The sequence below is a fragment of the Callithrix jacchus genome, chromosome 16 (assembly GCF_049354715.1).
Source record: "Callithrix jacchus isolate 240 chromosome 16, calJac240_pri, whole genome shotgun sequence".
Taxonomy (NCBI): domain Eukaryota; kingdom Metazoa; phylum Chordata; class Mammalia; order Primates; family Cebidae; genus Callithrix; species Callithrix jacchus.
The window spans coordinates 82,324,252-82,347,071 of NC_133517.1; positions in this window are offsets into that span (position 1 = coordinate 82,324,252).

The following is a 22,820-nucleotide window of genomic DNA, read 5'->3' on the forward strand; positions in this document are numbered from 1 at the left end:
TGAGACTTAATTGATGAAAAAATTAAACTGTTAGTTTAGATGAATAGGATATGGTAACAAAACTCTCCTGTTCTCTGACATTCCATAAAATTACGTTGTCAATGCATAAGGTGATTTGGTCTTATGCCATCTGTGCCTCAATCACTTTACAATAGTACCTTACATAGGTCTAATAAAAATTGTAAATGTTAAGAAAGCATTCTGTCAAATATTATTAGCACAGCTATTTTTTCTCTTATGGTATTATATTCATTAATACTGAATGTTACAATCATTGGCACCATGGTTTTAAAGAAATTCCACATGATGTTGCCTCCTCAATTCTAATTTTAAATATATATTCATAGAAAAAAAGACAAAAAGGTATATGACTAATTATTACAAGCATAATTTTAAAGAATTCTGTTTTATTTTAAGATCTTTCTGTGTTTTTATAATGTAGAAAGTTTTAATAATAGGCATGCACTAAGGAGTCTCAAATTTGACTGGTCCTATAGGATATGGAAGAAGACCTGATTTAAAAGGAATGTGTGTCTTCTCAAGTGTCTGGAACAACTACTTAAACAAATTTGTTCAAAACTGATCAAAGCATAAAGATTTGGAGACCCAGCCTCAGAACTTCTGTTTCTACATTTCAGATAGAATTTTGAGGACAAGGCACAGTGGCTTACAACTGTAATCCCAGCACTTTGGGAGGCTGAGGCAGGCAGATCAGAAAGTCAGGAGTTTGAGACCAGCCTGATCAACATGGTGAAACCTTATCTCTACCAAAAATATGAAAATTAGCTGGGCATGGTGGCATGTCCTTGTAATCCCAACTACTGAGGCAGGAGAATCGCTTGAACTTCGGAGGTGGAGGTTGCAGTGAGCAAAGATTATGCCACTGCACTCGAGCCTTGGTGACAGAGTGAGACCCCATCTCAAAAAAAAAAAAAGAGATTTTTGAGATTTGTTTTATAAGAGCTCTACTAGTCTATAGCACATTAAAAGCTACTAGTCTATAGCACATTAAAAGAATTATCATGACATGATGTTATAGTTGTTTCAAGATAAGACATAATTACCAATAATAACCACAATGTTGAACATCCCATGCATATTAGCAGAAACTAGATTAATTTAATTTAGAGAAATCATGAGGCAGATACTAAAACTTTCATTTAGTAACATGAAAGTGTAATAAATTTCCAGGTGTTCTATGTAACTACATGTGGCCAATAAGGAATTAATATATATTAACAGTGTCTTAAATCAGGTAACATCAATAAAAGCTTATTAATTTGTATGTTAACAAATTTGTGATTATGTAATTTGTGATTATTTAATTTAAGATGATCTGGATAGAAGTATTTCCCTTTTACTGTCTATAGAGACAAGTTTGATTACACAATTAATAAAGCCAATAACATTGTAAAAATTTATTTTAATCTGTTTTACATAGCAAACATTTTTTTAACGTAAGTTAATCATAATTTATGAATGGAAGCTACTAATTGCAAATTAATATCATATTTTCATTTCAAAAGGACCAGTAGGACTTCTAATTGAAAACAGTTATTAGCAGTTAAATGTAATCAAATAGTTCTTTTCCTGCATTCTGAAAATCAGTCTTTTGCTGTTAGAGTGGTTTTCTTCCCTTCCCTTTCACTGTCTATAACAGAAAAATGAAGGGGCTCCAATAAGCTCACATCGAAAACTTACAGTCTTATCCATTGAAGTAATGATAAGAATTTTATATCTTAAGAAGCTTATCGTTCCATTTATTCCTAAGCACAACTGTATGAAATGAATGTGGTATTAAAACCTGTATACAAACAAGAAACTAGAGTCAGAAAGAACCCCAAGTGACTGTAGCAGAGATAATGCCATGTGTTAAACATACTGTTTCCTTTTTTCTCTGGGGCACAAAGGAACACTGGATTTTTCAGCTTGTATGAATTTAGATTGGGCCTTTCATTTAGTTTTGGTCAATGCAGGGATAACAGACTTTCAGATCAGGCTCACTAAAATCATTATTTTTTTTGTCCTTTACGTGAGACCATGCAGACCATCTGTTGAAGATAAAGGTATCCTGAATGCACAGAACCTGGATAACCAAGACATTACTCGGAATCAATCATCCAACCATGTCAGAGTTTGCAATAAAAAACTTTTTTGTGTCAAGCCATTTAAATTTGAGTTTGTTTATTGCAGATACTGAAACCAATCATCCTGACAAAAAGAGAGACTTTCCTCAGCAATCAGAGCTCGTAAGTGGCAGAGTCAGAGTTAAAAGGATAGATACGACTTTTGATTTATAATTTAGGATTCTATGTTCTACTTTCACCTGCCATATTCCTGCAACAACAAGAATTTCCCTGGAGGACATGCATAGTTTATCCAAGTAAACTCTACTAGCTATTTTTTTTAACTTCTCATTTTTCAAACATTTTATTTTTGGAGGTTCATGTCATATATTCAATACCAAAGATGTCAAATCAGTTCCAATTCACATGCCAATCCTTATCATTATGTAAACATATTGTAAAGGTCTGTATCAAGAGAGGGATCAAGATGGCTGACTAGATGCAAGTGGTATGTGTCTCCTTCATGGAGAGGAAACAGAATAGTAAGTAGGTACTCACATTTCAAACAGATTGTCTAGGAGAGTACAGTAGGATTTACCAGAGAAGAGACGAGAAGAACCAGAAGTAAGTAAGGAAAGCATTCGCGGCTTCCTGACCAGCAAAGAACTGAATGAAAAATGAGAGTAGTTCCAGGATTCAGGGCAACAGCAAGAGAGAAACTCTTACTGTTAGGGCTTCACATCCAAAAGGGGCTTTTACAATCTTGGCTATAAAAGAAACCTTGACTCACTAGCTCCTCAGGGCTGACATAGAGAGCTATCTAAAGACTGCCTACATTGCCCAGAAAAGAAAACCACACAGGATCTGACAGTCTTGCAAGCCTAGAGCAGCCTCAGCTGGGTGCCACCTTGAGAGCGCCCAAAGCAAAATGAATATCAATCTTTTTGTAACTATTTCAAATATTAAAGAGGACTCTTAAAATTCTCCATAACACATTCACAAGGCCAGCATTATTCTGATATCAGAATCAGGCAAAGACACAATTTAAAAAAACCCAGAAACTACAGACCAAAACCCCTGATGAACATAGATGTAAATATCCTCTGTAAAATACTATCAAATTGAATCCAGCAGCACATTAAATACATAATACATCATCATCAGGTGTGATTTATCTCAGGAATGCAAGGGTGTTTCAACATACACTAATTGATTTGACATATCATATATATAGAATTAAGTATAAAAACCACATGACTGCTTCAATAGATGCAGAAAAAGTATTTAATACAATTCAATATAACTTCATGATAAAAAATCTTCAACAAACTAGACATAGAAAGAATGTATGTCAACATAATATGGGCCATGTATATCAAACCAATGACCAACATAATATTTAATGGGGAAAAGTTGAAAGCATTTTCTGTAAAACCTAGGAAAAGAAAATGATGCCCACTTTTTCCATTTCTATTCAACATAGTCCTAAAAGTGCTAATTAGAACAATTCAGGTAAGAAAAAAACTCAAAAGATATTTAAATTAGAAAAGATAAAGTCAAATTATTCTTGTGTGCTGCTAATGTGATCTTATATCTAGAAAACCCTGAAGTCTTTTAAAAAAATAGTCTTTGATTTGACAAAATCAGTAAAGTTTCAGGATATAAAATTAACATGCAGAAATCAGTAGTGTTCCTATACATCAATAACAGTTTAGCTGAGGACCTAATGAAGAGGCCAATCCCATTTCCCACAGTGATGAAATAAAATGAAGTACCTAGGAATGCATGTAACCAGGGATGTTAAAAGTCTCACAAGGAGAATTACAAAATAATGATAAAAGAAATGGTAGATGACCACAAACAAATGCAAAAACTCCTCATGGACAGGAAAATTCAATATTGTTAAAAGTCTATATTGCCTAAATTATTCTATAAATTCAATGCAATACCTATTAAATTACCTATGTCATTTTTTTCACAGAATTAAAAAAGACAATTAGGTCTTTTTTCAAGACATAATTGAGTTTTTAAATGTGAGAAAGACATAATATTTGGGAGGGAACAGGGATGGAATAATACGCTTTGGGTCTGTGTTCCCACTCAAATCTCATGTCGAATTGTAATCACCAGTGTTATGGGAGGGACCTGTTGGTTGGATCACAATTTCCCCCTTACTGTTCTCATGATAGGGAGTGAGTTCTCGTGATAGCTAGTTATTTAAAAGTTTGTAGCATTTTTCTTTTCACTCTCTTTTCTCTTGTTCTGCAATAAGAAGGTGTATCTACTTCCCCTTCACCTTTCATCATGATTGTAAGTTTTCTGAGGCCTCCCCAGCCATGATTCCTGTACAGTTTGTGGAACTGTGAGTCAATTAAACCTCTTTTCTTCATATTATAAATTATCCAGTCTTGGGTAGTTCCCTATAGCAATGTGAGAATGGACTAATATAGCTAGAGATGTTAAGCACATTTTAACATATTTTTGGCCATTTGTATGTCTTCTTTAGAAAATGTCTCTTCAAGTCCTTAGTCCATTTCAAATTGTCATTTGTTAATTGCTATTGAGGTATAAGAGTTCTTCTTCATATTGTGAATATTAACTGCGTATGGCATATGTAGTTTGCATATATTTTCTCCTAGTTTCTTTGCTATGCAGAATTTTTTTACTTTGATATACACTGATTTATCTAATTTTTCCTTCTGTTGCTGGTATGTTTGGTTTCATATCCATAAAATCATTGCCAAGAGCACTGTTAAGAAGCTTTCCCCTGTGTTTTCTTCTAGAAGTTCTACAAAATATTCTTTCATAATAAAAATTCTCAACAAACTAAGAGGGAACATAATAAAGTCAATTTATGAAAAGCTTACAACTACCATTGCCTTCAGTGAAAAAAAAGACACCTGAATATTTTTGCACTATGATTATAACAAGAACGTCAACTGTGACTGCTTCTATTCAATATAATACTGTAAGTTCAAACCAGAGAAACTGGGCATGAAAAACAATGAAAGCATTTAAATCAGAAGATAAAAATTTAAACTGTCCCTCTGCAGATTATAATCTTATATACAAAAAATCCTGATGATGCTATTAAAAATGATTGGAACTAATAAACACATTATGTAAAGTTGTACATTAAGAAATAAAAAAATCAGTTGTATTTTTATATTAATTTAAAAAGCTATCTGTAAAACAAAATTGTAAAATAAACCCATTTATAATAGCATCAAAAAGGAGAAAACATTCAAACATAAGGAAGTGAAAAGCTTGTAAACAGTACAAAATATTGATTAAAAAATTAAAGATTCAAAGACATGGAAAGATATTTTGTATTGATGAAGAATTTAATATTGTTAAAATATCCACACTACCCAAAGAATTGTATAGGGCTTGTGAAGGGAAAATAAATCTTGAGGCCCTGAAATCACTAAGCTAAAGGCAAAAGTGAAGCTGGGAACTGCTTAGGGCAAACCTGCTTCAAAGTCATCTCTCTACTCACTGAGATAAATGCACATCTAATTGCCTCCTTTCGACAGGCTAATCAGAAACTCCAAAGAATAAAACCATTTGTAACTGAAAGCTGTCTCCCTGGTCCTTCACGTTCTCCTGCATTTGCTTTGACTTGCCCCACCTTTTCTGGACAGAATCAATGTTCATCCTACATATGTCGATGGATATCTCATGTCTTCCTAAAAATTGATAAAAACAAGCTGTGCTCTGACCACCTTGGGTACATGTCATCAGGATCTCCTGAGACTGTCATGGGTGTGCATACATACAACTTTGAAAAATATACTTCCTAAACTGACTGAGACCTGTCTCAGATTTTGGGGTTTAGGGGCCCAATGCAATTCCTATCAAAATCTCAATGGCATTTTTAATAAGAATGAAACAAAATCTAAAATTTATATGGAAACATGAAAGATCCAGAAGAGATAAAACAATTAAGAAGAAAAATTATCTCTATTTCAGATGATGTGCTCTTATACGTAAAAAAAACCAAGGATTTCACAAAACAACTCTTAGACCTAATATATAAATTTAGTAAATTCACAGTTTACAAGACCAGTATAAAAAAATTCTTAAGATTTTTATGTAAAAATGGTCTAAATAAAAATGAAATCAAGAACCCAATTTCATTTACAATGCAATAATAAAAGTAAAAACCTAAAAATAAACTTAACCAAGAAGATAAAAAAATTTGTACATTGAAAACTATAAAATATTGATAAAAATTCAAGAAGACACAAATAAATAAAAAGATATTCCATGTTCATAGAATAGAAAAATTAATATTGTTAAAATGTTCCTACCTCCCACAGCAATATATAGATTCAATGTAATGCCAATCAAAATCCCAATGGCAATTTTCATAGAAATAGAAAAAAACTATTTAAAGTTGATGAGTACAGTAAAAGCTCAGACTTCACCACCACCCCATATATCCATGTAACACAACTGCACTTAGTACTCCTAAATTTGTAAGAAAAAATAAAAATAAAAATTTATATGGAATAATACAAAGTCTTAAGTAGCCAATACACATCCGAAATAGAAAAAAAACATTGGAAGCATCATTATAACTTTTGATTTGTAATTATATTACAATGCTAAGATAATTGAAATAGTACAGTACTGGCAAAAAATCAGACATATAGACCAGCGGAGCAAAATAGAGTGCTCAGAAATAAATTGAAACATATATTGTTAGCACATTTTTTGACAATAGCAACAAGAGGACATAATGGGGAAAGGATAATCTCTTCATTAAGTGATCCCCAGAAAACTTAATTTCAACATGCAGAGAGAGAGCGAGAGAATGAAATGGAAATCTTGTCTTATTTCATACACAAAGTCAGCTCAGAATGGATACAAAAAAAACTAACTATGAGACCATAGGCCACAAAACTTCTAGAAAAGAACCTATTTTCTGAAGAAAATCTTCCAGACATTAGTCTTGGCATTGATTTATTTTTTAGATATCACACCAAAAGCTTGGGTCACAAAAGCAAAAATAAATTAACAGGATTATATCAGTTAAAACATGTCTTCACAGTAAAGGAAGCAATCAACAAAATAATTCACAAATTGTATATCTTTAAATGGACAATGTTCAAAATTTATAAATAACTCATACAACTCAATGGTGAAAAAGCAAATAACCCAATTAAAAAGTAAGAAAAATGTCTGAATAGACATTTCTCCAAATAATACATAAAAATGGCCAACAGGTTTATAAAATGGTGCTCAGTATCCTTAGTCATCAGGGAAATGCAAATCAAAATCACTAAGATATCACCTCACATCTGTTAGGATGGCTATTATCAAGAAGTCAATAGATAACAAATTTTGGTAAAGATATGAAGATAAAAAATATTTTGTATGCTTTTAGTGAAATATAGATTGGTACAGTTATTATGGAAAGCAGTATGAGGATTTCTAAACAAATTAAAAATAAAACTACTATTTGACCCAGCAGTCTCTCCTCTGGGCATATGCCCAAAAGGAAAAATCACCACCTTATAGAGACATCTACACTCCCATGTTTATTGCATTATTATTCACAATAGCGAAGAGGAAACAACCTAAGTATCCAACGATGGATGAATGGTAAAATAACTGGTATATAGATACAATGGAACACCATTCAGCCCTATATAAAGAATGAGATATTGTTATTTGCCACAAAACAGATGAGCCTGGAAAGTTATGCTAAGTGAAATAAACCAGACATGAAAAGAACAATATTACCTGATCTCACTTATATGTGGAGTCTAAAAAAATATCAAATAGAAAGAGAGAGATGGAGGGAGGGAGAGAATAAGACAGTAATTATTAGGGGGAATGGGGAGAAAATGGCTAGGTGTGGGTTAGAGGTTACAAAGCAGCACATATGTAGGTTGAACAGTTTAGAGATCTAACATACAACATGAGGACAATAGGTGATTAAATTTTACTGTATATCTAGTTAATGCTAAATATTAGATTTAAGCTTATGTTGCCACAAAACAAAAAATATGGTAACTATGTGAGAAGATGAATGGATGTGTTAATTTGCTTCACTATGGTAACTTGTTACTATCTATATATATCTTTTATCATTGGGTTGTATGTCTTAAACCTACACAGTAACATTTCTTTTTAAGTCTCAAAAAAGAACAAAGGTGGGGGGATCACACTTCCTGATTTCAAAATATACCACAAAGCCACAATAAATAAAACATTATTAGATTACCATAAGCACAGACATGTAGACAGCTGAACAGAATAGAGAGGCCAGAAATAAATCCAGGCATACATGGTCAAGTGATCTCTATCAGTGTGCTGAGAATAAGAAGGGATAGTGCCTTAGTTCATTCGGACTGCTGTAACAAAATACCTTAGATTGAGTAATTTCTAAACAATATAAATTTATTTCTCACCGTTCTTGAGTCTAGGAAATCCAAGATATGGTGCCAGCAGACTCTGTCTGATGAAGGCCAGTTTTACAGATGTTGTTTTCTTGTGACATCTTCAGATGACAACAGAAGAAGGGGGAACAAAAAAGCAAGCACTGGGGTTCTCCCTTCAACCTCTTTTATAACAGCCGTAATCCATTAAAGGGTGAAACTCTCAGTACTTCATTATTTCCCCAAATGCCTCACCTGTTAATACCATCATCTTGGGTTTAAGTTCCAACATATGAAGTTTGGAGGGACAAATGCATTCAAATCATATCCTATAGTATCTTTAACAAATAGCATTTGACCATTTGGATATACACATGCAAAAGAATAAAACTGGATCCTTATTTCATAACATACTTAAAATGAACTCAAAATAGATTAAAGACTTAAATGAAAATTATACATTTCAAGTATAAAATAAATGTATCCCAGTAAGAATAATTAACTAGTATTATTAAATTAGTTTTATTTACTACATTTGAATATGGAGTAAATAAGACCATGCAGTTATTTTGGTGGATATAATTTGATGACTCTTTATCACCAGTAATACAGATACAAGATGCTAACAAACCACAACAAGTACAAAACTTATGTGACACAGGAGCTAATAAAGAGCTGTAATGCCTAGAGTAAAAGATACTTTTCCTTGTGTGTATTAGGTACATATAAAATGGATTGTTATGGGGATTTTACCTTACCCGATTATGGAAGCTGATTAAACAATATTTGTATAGCTATTGCCTTTGCATTTGAACCTGGAGGACTTGGAGTTAACTGGGCAAGGAGTTCAAAATTTCTTTTTATGTCAAACCCCAATAGTAAATACATATAGAGGGAAATTACAGAAAAAGTTGCTCCACCTGGCCAAGTTTACACAATACCATGATACGACAATGTAGATTCTTTTTTTTTAATGATGGACAAAAGTGTCGAATAAGGTAGATGAGGAGTAAATACCAAGACATTATGGTTAATTCAATGAAATGTTTGATTTTGTTGGAAGAAGGCTAATGGATAGTTTTTTTTTTCTTCACCGTGTTGACTTCTGTTCACCTATTCTATAGAATTAACCATCCTTTGTATTCAAAATCTCAATTCAAGGGCATCATTTATTTGGAATTATCCATTTGATTAAATTTCGAAAACATGTCAGTAGAAACAGAAAGCTTCAAATTTCACCTTCTCAAAAATTGTTTTCAAACAATTGGGTAAAAAAGGTACATTTCTTTATAGGCATCTACTGCTTTATGATTGATTCAGAAGTGAGAATGTTTGTCATTCTCATCAATTTTAACTTACATACAAACCTTACTCCCTCCCCCACCAATAAGACAAATTTTGGTTATATCAAAATGAAGAGTTACAAAATTAGATTCAGACCATTATTATCTCTACAGCATTACTGGCATCAGTCTGCAATGAATGGTGTGAAACTGCAGAATCTGTCAGATTATGGACATTGATCTGTGTAACTTGAACAGTTAAGCTCCTGCCATCCTATGTGCCATCATTCATATGCATATGTCAAATAAATAGTTATTGATCACATCTAATACAATTTAAATAATAGCTCAGGGTAATAGAGATGAATAATTTTAAATGTCACTTGTTTGCAACCTCACATTGGAGACATGTATGAAGATTCTTTTTTGGCAATACCTATCCTAAAAGCAATGAGAAAATCTGCTCTCCCATTTATCATTTCCTTGTTCCTTATTTTGTCTTTTAATTTTATATTTAGATTTAAATACCACATTTCTTTTTATTCTTTTTCCTAAGGAAATGGATAAAGTAAGGAAAGCGTAAGAGATGTGTAAGGACTGTAATCTCCAAAGATAATACTTCTCATCCCCTTGAGAAACTAGTAATTATTGATTGCTCCCTTTGTGAAACACAGTGTGCCGGACATTTACAGGCAATACACAATATTCCTCATAATAATCTCATAAAGAAAGTACAATTTTGTTATTCCCACTGCACATAAGAGGAAACAAGTAAACTAGGGCAGTGGATTATTTTAGTTTACAGTCTCTTTAAAATAAATTGAAAAAGCATTTACTCGTTTTAATTTTGTTTAATTCAGTACTCAAAATTACTTTATTAGATAGCTGCATAGTTTTCTAGTATATTGCAAATACTTGTCTTCCTTCAAAGGAATATTACATTATTTTAATAATGTATATATTTAATTTAATACAATGACAATTGAATATCTTTCGTTATTCATTACAAAAAACGTCCTCCAACTGTGGGTAATTTTTACTGTTCTCTTTCTCTCGAATATTGTCTTTACATTTAGTTTTACCCACAGAATTTTATACCAACGATTTTTTTGCTTGATTATATTTTATTAATCCCACCATGGTACTTCTCTGTTACAAAAAATATAAATATAAATTGAAATTATGGTTTTAAAAATTTTAGTTGACCATAACACTCTCATATATAAACATTTGTCTAGAATTATCATATTATCTTTATAAAATATTAAAACCATACCAATATTTGCATGCTAATAATTACTTTAAAAATTTATCTTTGAAATATGTATCTTAAGATAAATATTTGCTAACTAATGAATGTATGTGTGGATGAATAATATACTTCACTATAATTCAAAAGTCCAATATTCATTTTACATTTATTTTTTAATAGAAATAATAATGAAAATATCAATTTCATAGATATTTAGATAACAATGGAATAAAGTTCATAAGAGTAGTATCACTGAGTTGACTTTGGACATAAAATGCAATAGACACTCATATAGAAACTTAAAAATAGTGTGTTACATTAATAACATGTTTAGGTAGTCCTCTAATTTTGTGTCAATATTGAAATCAATTTGATTTGCAAAGTATTTATTTCCCAATGTGAGTATTTCCTTTTCCAGTTTTGGAAAGAATACCAAAACTTTGCAACCAAAGTTTATCAAGTGACTAATACTTTACTGTTACAGTTTCATTGAAAGGCAATTTGTTTAAAATTATTTTCTCAGAAAGACTAAAAAATAATAAAAACTTTAATACATATCTGCTTCTAATACATATTTTTAATAAAACAGTTTTAAATTCCAAAACATATGTTGATATGCTTCCCAATGACAACTTCCATATATCAGAATACTAACTTGGAGGAAAGGTCTCTCGCTCACACACACACAGATACACACATACATACACACTATTCACGCATGGCATACCAATGTTTTGGTCAATGGTGAACTTCATAGACAATGATGGTCTCAGAAAATTATAATAGCCCTGAAATATCTTTCCTCTACTTATGTTATAGCTGTCACAATGTCATAATTAAAGGCATTATTCATATATTTCTCATGATACTGGTGTGTAAACTGAGCTACTGTGCTGCCAGTCATAAAAATGTATTGCACACACAATTATGTTCAATACATAATGCTTGAAAATGAAAATAAACGACTATGTTACTGGTTGATGTATTTACTACACTATATATATTTATATTATTTTAATGTTTACCCTTTCCACTTATAAAAAAATGTTAACTATAGGCTGGGCGCGGTGGCTCAAGCCTGTAATCCCAGCACTTTGGGAGGCCGAGGAGAGTGGATCGCGAGGTCAAGAGATCGAGACCATCCTGGTCAACATGGTGAAACCCCGTCTCTACTAAAAATACAAAAAATTAGCTGGGCATGGTGGCGTGTGCCTGTAATCCCAGCTACCCAGGAGGCTAAAGCAGGAGAATTGCCCGAACCCAGGAGGCGGAAGTTGTGGTGAGCCGAGATCGCGCCATTGCACTCCAACCTGGGTAACAAGAGCAAAATTCCATTTCAAAAAAAGAAAAAAAAAGTTCACTATAAAACATCCTCAGGCAGGTCCTTAAGGGAATATTCCAGAAGAAGGCATTGATACCATGGGAGATGACAGCTCCATGTGTTTTATTAAAAACTTACTAGTAGGAGAAGATATGAACGTGGAAGACAGTGATATTGATGATCCTGACCTTATTAAATCTATGCTAATGTGTGTGTTTGTTTCTTACTTTTCTACCAAAAAGTTTAAAAGTGAAAGAAAAAACAAAACAACAGAAATATATAGAAAAGCTTATAGAATAAGGATATATAGAAAAAATGTTTTTATACAGCTGTATAATGTGCTTATGTTCTAAGTTAAGGGCTATTACAGAATGGTCAAAAGGTTAACAAAATCAATAAGTTTATAAAATAAAAAGTTGCACTAAGCTAAGGTTAATTTATTTTTGAAGAAAGAAACAGTAAAAATAAATTTAGTGTAGCCTAAGTGTACAGTGTTTATAAAATCAACAGCAGTGTACAGTAATGTCCTGGGTCTTCACATTTCCTCACCACTTACTCACTGACTTTAGAATCCTCAGACTCCATTAAGGGTAAGTGCCCTATATAGGCATACCAATTTTAATCTTTTATACCCTATATTTACTGTATGTTTTCTATGCTCAGATACACAAATACCATTGTCTGCAGTATTCATATATTCCTATGCTTAGATACACAAATACCATTGTTGCAACTGTCTGCAGTATTCAGTAGAGAAACATGCTGTACAGGTTTTCAGCCTAGTATCATTACGTTACAGCATATAGCCTAGTTATGTGGTAGGCTATAACATCTAGATCTATGTAAGTGTACTCTGTGATGTTTACACAACAACCAAATTGCCTAATGCTGTATTCTCACAAAGTATCTCCATAATTAAGCATGACAATATGTGTGTGTGTGTGTGTGTGTGTGTGTGTGTGTGTGTAGAGAAAGATGCCACTTCATTATTTCTTACTGGTGCTCTCTTTGTTTTGTTCTGATGGAACTCTCCCTCAGAAACAATATATTCTTTGGCAATAATCAGAGCACGAAAGAGGCAAGATAGTGAAATAATAATTATTTTTATTTTTATCCCCACTTTTCTATTCTATATCTCATTTCAGAATTTCCAACAAAACCCCAAATATTTCATTTTTAGTGATATATTTGCACTTAGTAAAAATGTAAAGAAATGCAAAAATGAAACCTAGAAATGGTTTATAGAACCCTAATTAGAGGGGCTTTAACAACACAAATAATTTGAATTGGCCACTTCTTTGGCACTCCAGAAATTTTAAAACCCTAGGAAAACTCGCCATGGAAACATTTGTGTTAGATATGAATTTTCCCTTAATTTGTCAAACAGAAGAAAGGTAATTATGATACAGAATGTGGGAAAGGAAATACTGTGCGACACCTTGACTGGGAGCACATTTCAAGGTAGGTTGATTTTGGAAAATAGCACATATTTGAGGTTCTAGAAACTGACTTTCTGAAATCACCCATGTCATATCCTTGGAAACTCTCTTTGTACATTCAGGAATTCATGTTTAAAGACCACTAATTTAGAGAGGTTAAGTAATTTGCAAAAGACTACAGAGACAAACCTGCATTTAAGTTAAAATATTCTTACTTGAGAAACAAACTTCTTAACCACTGCACTACAGTCCTTTCATTTACACTAGTATTTTAGTAAAGATAAATTCCACTTAGAAAGAAATGCCCATTACTCTTTAGCATTTAGTATTATGCTGTCTTATTCATATTTTTATTGTACAATGATGCTATTTTAATTGCCTTGATCTGTAATATTGCATTTTTATAATGGAATTGGTACTTTTTTCTATCACGTAGTTCTAATTTTTGGAAATTGAATTTAGGTCTCAGAAAACTGTATTATCAATTTATATTCTCAAATAAAGTTTCTACATTTTAATTTATAACATTTTATGGTAGTGAGGTAATGACATTTAAAAATCAATTTTTGTTGCCCAGACTTTTGGTTTGGCTATTCTATGCTTCTCCAATTTTCTTGTTCTACTTTATATTAATACAATACCACAACATTATTATAAGATAAACATTTCTGCTTCATTCCTTAGAAAACACTCACAATTTTGTTTGAAAAACATTAATCATAGCAATTACTACCCTAAATTAATACCATATATTCAAAATAATCTGTTTGTCTCTGCCAGCTGGAAATCTATTTGTCACTAGCACTCAACTGCTATAGAGAGATCAAGATAATGCTTCCTTCCTAGAATATTTTAACTGCTTTGCATGGCTAACATGAAGGTTATAATATTTTTTCTTGTATTTTCTCATAGTGTTATGATTTATCACCAGTGAATTGTTTGGGTACTCAATATTATACTTACCACTGAAATCCAGATAAACAGGTAGAGCGAAGAAGGAGGAAGAGAGGGAGGGGAGGAAGAAAGGAAGGAAGACAAGGATGTAAGAAAGGAAGGAAGGCAATGAGGGAGATAAAGGAAGGAAAGGAGAGAGGAATGGAGGAAGGGAGGAAGGAAGCTGTCAGAACTGCGCAGTATTTTTGGAAACTGAGGGCCCAAGGACTAACCACGTTTACACAACTTGAGTGTTAACCCCTCCCCCATTGATATCTGCATGTTGCCTTTTGTAGTTCTAACCCTAAGGCCTGCAGTAGCAGGAAAGTGTGGGCAGCCTCTTGCACTGCTTTGTCTCCAAAATAAACTACTTACGTAAAAGAAAATAATTAAATAATATAAAAAAAGAAAGAAGGGACAAGGAAAGAAGGGAGAATGAAGGAAAGGAGAAAGGAAGTAAGGGAAGAATGAAAGAGAAGAAAACAGATCACCCAAACAGATATTGAGGAAAGAAATGTAGACTTAAAAGGGAGCTCATATATCATCCAGATCAATTATTTTATTTTCTAGACTGGCATATTATCACTCAGTGCAAATTTGGAATTGAAAGCCATATATTCTGTTGAAATATTATGGAAATAATAAATCAGTCTTCTCACCGTATTCTTTCCTGTAGCGGAGTAGTCTCTTTTTCACAATAAAGTTTTTATGTCGGCCTAGTTTTTGGATTTGCTTCTTAAATTACCCAGAGAGTTATTACTAGTAATTTTACATAAGTTGTAAAATAGACAATGAAAACCCATAAGCATGAGCTGCTAGAGCTGCATTAGAAATTGTAAATGTTTAATAATGCTTCTCTGGAAGAACTGTGGTGTCCTGGTTTTAGCTCAAGAGGGTAACCCACTTTTAGCTCAGATCCTAACTCAGCAATTAATTTCTCTATCCCAAAGTAAGTAACATAAAAATGCCCCATCTACCAAAGCAGACTTTGGAACACTAACACAGGAGGCTAAAATAAAAACAGTTGTAGTAACAGGTAACTGTAAAAAGAAAACTTTCCTATTAACATATAGCTCATGATAAATATTTTGTAGAGTTTATCAGAGGCAAAGAATCCTCCCTAACAATAACACGACTAAGACTGAAAACTCATCAGAGGCAGAATTTCTGTGCATGTAACGTTCAGTCTCATGTTTGTTTACAGAGTGTCTTTAAATCCTCGAACTTTCTTGATTTACCTCCTCCTATCTTTCTTACTCCACCTTTTCTAGATAATTCATCTCAAATTTCATACATTTAGGCTGTCCTTACCAAGAATTTTGTGAATAATCAGATTAAGGTGCATATTCTCCAGAGTCAGAAAATATGTTTGCTCTTCTCACAACGTCAGACCTCCTTCTATAAAGACCATCACTGCTGAACACTGTCCCACTTGTTCTGTCTTCCAAAGAACCACTTAAAAGGGCTGTTGTAGGTAGCAGCAATTATTGCAGTTTTTGGGGAGGTTGCGCACTGCAGGATAGCACATAAACCATTTCTGATTCACTGTTATGCATTTTTGTTCAGGTGTTATGACTACTGGAAATTCCTCATTAATTTACTTTCTTCTCAGTGTCAAAGAAAAACTTGCTCTGGGTGGAGCTAAATAGGCAATATTATTTCAATAGGGGAGCTAAACTAAATAGGGAAACAGAAGTCCCCATCCAAATCTCACCTCAAATTGCACTAGTCCCAAGTGTTAATGATGGGACCAGTTGGAAATTGTTGAACCATGGGGAAGTTTCCCCTGTACTGTCCTCCTGGTAGTGAATAAGTCTCAGATGATATGATGGTTTTGTAAGTGGGAGTTTCCCTGCATAAGCTTTCTTGCCTGCCACCATGTAAGTTGTGACTTTGCTTTTCATTTGCTTTCTGCCATGATTGTGAGGCTTCCCCAGCTATGTAGAACTGTGAGTCCATTAAACCTCTTTCCTTTGTGAATTACCCAGTCTCGAGTATATCTTTATTAGCAGCATGACAGCATCTGTGTTATATATATATATATATTTTTTTTTTTTTTTTTTGAGACGGAGTTTCACTCTTGTTACCCAGTCTGGAGTGCAATGGCGTGATCTCGGCTCACCGCAACCTCCACCTCCTGGGTTCAGGCAATTCTCCTGCCTCAGCCTCCTGAGTAGCTGGGATTACAGGCACGCACCACCATGCCCAACTAACTTTTTTGTATTTTTAGTAGAGATGGGGTTTCACCATGTTGACCAGGATGGTCTCAATCTCTTGACCTCGTGATCCACCCGCCTCGGCCTCCCAAAGTGCTGGAATTACCGTGCCCGGCCACCTGTGCTACATTTTACAGTAAATCTCTAGAACTTATTCATTTTAAATAACTGAAATTTACATGGAGCAACAAATTCCCATTTCTGCCCCTCCAAGATCCTGAATAGCTAAAGTAATCTTGAGAAGGAAGGAACCTGAAGGCTTAACACTTCTTGACTTCTGGATTTATTACAAAGCTACAATAATTAAAACATCTGATATTAGCATAAAGCCAGACATATAGACCAATGAAACAGAATAGAGAGCCTGGGAATAAACCCACACATGTATGGTCAATTTATCTTCAACAAAACTGCCATGAATACGTAATAGGAAAAGAGTTTCTTCAACTAATGGTTTTGGGAAAACTGAATATTCACATGCAAAAGAATGAAAGTTTGCCCTTATTTTACACTGCACTTAAAAATCTACTCAAAATCATGTTGACCAACTTCCCTTCTAAAGTCCTCCAGTGTTTTCCCCCTAGCTTACCCTAGCTTTGAAATACTCTTCTACCTTCAGTCACTAGAAACCAGCATTTGACTGTTCAAGCAAAAAGAACAAAGTTGGAGGTGTCAGAGGCATGTGAACCAGAGCAACTCTAAATTAAATAGGAGCTAGGTGAGGCTGAGACCTCCTTTTACTGGGCTGCATTTCCAGACAGTTAAAGCATTCTAAGTCACAGAATGAGATAGGAGGTCAGCACAAGATACAGGTCATAAAGACCCTGCTGATGAAACAGGTTGCAGTAAAGAAGCTGGCTAAATCCTACCAAAACCAAGAAGGTGATGGGCGTGACCTCTGGTGGCCCTCACTGCTACACACCAGCCAGTGCCATGACAGTTTGCAAATGTCATGGCAACATCAGGAAGTTACCCTATCTGTTCTACAGAGGGGAAGCATAAATCATCCACCCCTTGTTTAGCACATTATGAAGAAATACCCATAAGAATGGGCAACCAGCAACCCTTGGGGCTGCTCTGTCTGTGCAGTAGTCATTCTGTTATTCTTTTACATTCTTAATAAACTTGCTTTCACTTTACTCTGTGGGCTTACCCTGAATTTCTTCTTGCGTGAGACCCAAGAACCCTTTCTTAGGGTCTGGATTGTGTCCCCTTTCCTGTAACAGAGGCATCACATTACCTGACTTCAAACTCTTCTATAAGGCTACAGAAACCAAATCCGCATGGCACTGGTATAAAAACAGACAGACCAATGTGATTGGGCCATATGTGGTTTCTAATTGGCTAATTTGTGTTTATAGAAGTTAGGCTCTTACCTCCCACAGAGATGGAGACATAGGTATTGTCTTTCTTGATGATTACATTTGAACAAGATGGTTCCCAGGTTCATGGGAAAGACATTCCTAGTTGTAACACTGGCAATAGGCAAGGACAAGATTTATGTCTCACAGAAACACAGAACACATTTACAATGGCAAGTTTTCTAAAGCAAAGGCTCTAGGAAAATAGAGGTCAGAGGTCTATAGTCAGGAAGAAGCCTGTCTAAAGTTTAGTCATACTGCGGGCAACCTTAAAGCCATCTTGGTGATCAGCATCTTGAGAAAGCATTCTTTTTTTCACAATGTTTACATATCACCTATTTTTAAATGGGCATGTTATTCTAGAGTAAGTCCAGAAACTGCAAGTTCTACTTCATTTAGTATGCTGAAAAATGTTTCCTGTTTTTTTTTTGTTGTTGTTGTTGTTGTTGTTAGTGTGTGTGTGTATGTGTGAAGAAACCCTCACATTTTGCAGCTAAAGGGCCTTTTCCCCAAGCAAGCTGTCTTCATACTGATGTGAATTGATCCACTTTGTATCTGAAACTTGCTGCAGCAAAATAATTTATTCAAATAACATATTTTCTCTCATCACAAGAAAATAGAGGTCAAGGTTCCAATGTAATTATTATGAAATTTAAAAAACGAAACAAAATATGGTTTACCTATGCCCCCAAACATGCCACAGGGGAAAGGACTTTGGTTAATCTGTATCTATGCCTTTAATGAACAGAGGAGCCATAAGAAGAGGCAAATAACTCACCTATCTCTGCTTCTTGGGTTTTACACCAATTTCTCTGGGCTATATGAATTTATGTACAGTCCTTTTAGTTACTAAGCATTCATTAAGCTGATTGCCAAATGGATACATTTTAGTATTTAAAGTCTGAGACTTTATTCCTTTTCCAACTCTGCATTACTATTTATATGAAGCCACAAAAGCACACCCCTCTCAAAGGAGAGTTAATGGACTAGTTTGTCTGTTTTCTAGTTCAGAAGGGTATTTCCCATGGGGAAAATCATGGTTTCACTAACCATTGCTGGAGCACTTTCCTGCTTTAAAATGCTGCCTTCGGGCTTTTAGTGGGTGTCTGTGAAGAAAAGTGACACATTAGATACAATAGGACTAACCTTCACTTCATGGATAAAGCTGCTGCTCATTACAGAAAAATCTTTGTGCACTAAGCTGAGGAATTTCCTCCCTTCCCTGAGGGCTCTCAAGTAGGGGTAATAAAGCGTCTTGATTCTTTACCTCTTTTATTAAGCCAGCAGATTGATATGTGGAAAGGAGACTTTGACAATCTAAGCAACGATGTTATAATTATGCTGGAACTGCTGGTTCCCATGTTACTTTTTCATCAGTCACCCTATTATCCAGAGAAGTCATCAAGGTTGAGATGCAGAGGATATGGAACAGAGCAGCTCCATGTTTCCATTGGGCAATAACTATGCCAGCAGCTGAGAGAATGCATTTGAAATGACAATTATCTTTCCCTTTAGGGAGAAGATCCATGTATCTATCCATGTATGAAAGCCACACATTTAGTTCTCAATAGTATATTCTGAATCTATAGATTGATCATTTAAGCATTTTGCTTTAGTTTTGTTCTCTGTCGAGCTTCTATTTATGCTTTGCTATTTAGGATTAACTCTTCTTAGTCAAGCAAATTTATGTAAAACTTCTAAAAACACAAAATTAGTTTTTATTGATTTGATAATAAAATCTTAACATTTTCAAGAGCCAAATCACTTATCTGTGTATTGCCAAACTGGTAGCATTTTTATGTATCCCTCAGATGGTTAAAATGAATCAATGTACTTTTAATGTTTTCACTTGTGCATGGATCTATTGTATCAATAAATGTTCATAATTTGTACTTGTCATGGATAGTGACAACAATTACTAGAAAGGCTGACTATTGTATGTATATATCTTACATTAATATAGACGTTTAATGCAACCTTAGAAAATTCCCAAGCTACTTTTATAAATTTATTATAATAACTCCAAAGTAGCATATCAAAATGAAATGATTAAATAAAACATAGTGATTTTGAAGAAGGAATAATGATGAGAGTCATGAGCTTTCAGATACTAACTAGTTATCATAAAACACAATAATTAATTCACCAAGTTTTCAGAAAAAAATCACTGGAAGAAATAAATATAGAAGCAAAACCTGCACATAATGATTTAGAGCATAATATCCATAGTTAAGGAGCAAATAGGATTATTGATAAACTAGGTGATAAGATGAATCAAGCTAGAACACACCTTATATTTTTCAGTAAAATAAACTCCAGAAGATAAATCAAGTTTAATTCACTAAGTAAAATTATAAATACAACTAGAAAAATACTGAAATATTTATAAACATAGGAAAGGAATTCCTAAGAATTAACATCACAAAATGATTAATAAAGTATTCGTGTGATATATTGGTAACTATTTATATAACAAAGTCCCAACTGACATTAAAATATCTGTGATATAGAAAGACGAATATCTGCCATAATAAATTGAGGGCTTAACATATGTAATATTCAAAGTACTTAATAAATAGATTTAAATAAAACTCAAATTTACTGATCAAAGAATGGGTGAAATCTACAAAAGAAAACAGAGAAAAAAATCACAAAAGGCTAATACATATGCAAAAACTTAAATCACATTAATAATCAAAGAGACAATTTTTCTAATAGTGAGATTTAAAAACTGATACAGTTTGGAAAATATTTTGAAATTATATGAATATTCGCTTTGACAAGATCATAGTATAACAGTTCTCAATCCTGTTAGCCTAAATAATTTTTTATAATAAATACTTGTAATACCCCATGACAATTCTAAGATGAAACCTATTTTTTTAAAAACCTACTAAGTGAACTAAGAGATAAAATTAAAATACAGTGTCATATTGGAATATAAAAAAAAAGTGGTTACTGAAATTTACTAATAATGCTGATTACAAAGAAACTGATGTATGTGGTCTGTTAGTAGGCTCTTGGTGGCTAAGTATTTTTGATGAAAATACTCTGCATTGATGAAATGATGAAACATATGATACTCTTCTGAACTATTGTTGTATGCTCATTTTGCTGAACTATTCCAGTTGTTCATGCTTCATTTGTTATACAGCAATGACATTGAAAAATAATTTTTTCAACAAAATTATTTTTAGATATTTAAATATAGGCAGACCTTTTGTATCTATTTTCAGTAATTTTATGCAAACAGGAATGCATTATGATTACCCAGGATGTTTTTCCCATTTGAATTTAAAATTTGCTTGCCTGCCGTTCATTGTTACACAGCTAATTTTCAAATATTTCTCTTATCAACTTTCCTCAAAACAGTATCTCTTATGAATGAAATAGAAGAAATTATTTTATTTGAATTTCTTTTCATTAATGGACAGCTGCTAGGATTAATTATTTTTGTAAGATTACATGGTCTTTCTTGTTTTGTGATATTGGTACTGTTCTGAAAGTAATTAAAACTTTATTCCACCATTTAGGTTTTTTTTTTTTTTTTTTAACAAAACACTGCTGTGACAATTATGGTTTTTAAACTTCCCTTTAAAGCTTATGTCTGTGCCTGTTTTATGAGCTCTTGCTTTATAAGATTTTCCATTAACCATTCTGATTCCATTGTTCATTAAAGAGAAATGTGTTAGTAGAATAGGCATACTGGTAAATCATTTGTGATTAAATTGATGAACACAATTTGTAAATATTCAGCTTGAAGATGATAGATCCTTATTCTTTATATTCAACATTTAAAAAAATTTATTGAGGCATAATTTATAAAAATTATAACTAGATATTACCATTGTAATATATGTAATTTTTATATTTGATATATTAAAGGCAGGCTAATTTACCATGAATGTGGCTGCAAACAAATATTGATTAATATGCATAATATGTATTGTAATTAAACCATTATCATCCATATCATTGTGAATGATGTGATTTTCTGATATGGTGAATTAATCTTATAAGTTCTGAACAAAACAAAGTTTTATAGCAATAATAATAACTTACAATAACTTACTAGAATGCTGAATATGCTATGTACGGCTCTAATGGATTTCTATATTTTCACTCATTTAATGCCCAATGGCCACCCTAAGAGATAGATACTCTTGTAATTCCTATATTATAGGTTAAGAACCTGAGTCAGGGAGAGGGGAGTAATTTGCACAAGATCAGAGATATTTGCAGAAGATAGAGCAACTGGTTTCTGAACCCAAGATTATAAGCCCTAACTATTGAAGTCTCAGCATACATGATGAGTTTAGTGTGAAATACATTGTAAATTGAATTCATACTTAAACTTTCTTTAGTATTTTGTTGAGGATCTTTATATTTGTTCATAGAAGATGTTTTTCTTTAGTTATGTTTTTTTCTTTTAAATTCTATGTCTCCCTTTGTCATCAGGTTAATTGGAAAGTATAACCTCTTCCGTGTTTGAAATGGATTGCTTAGATTTTGTGTTATTTCTTCTTTAGATGTTTGGCACAATCATTCAATTAATTTATT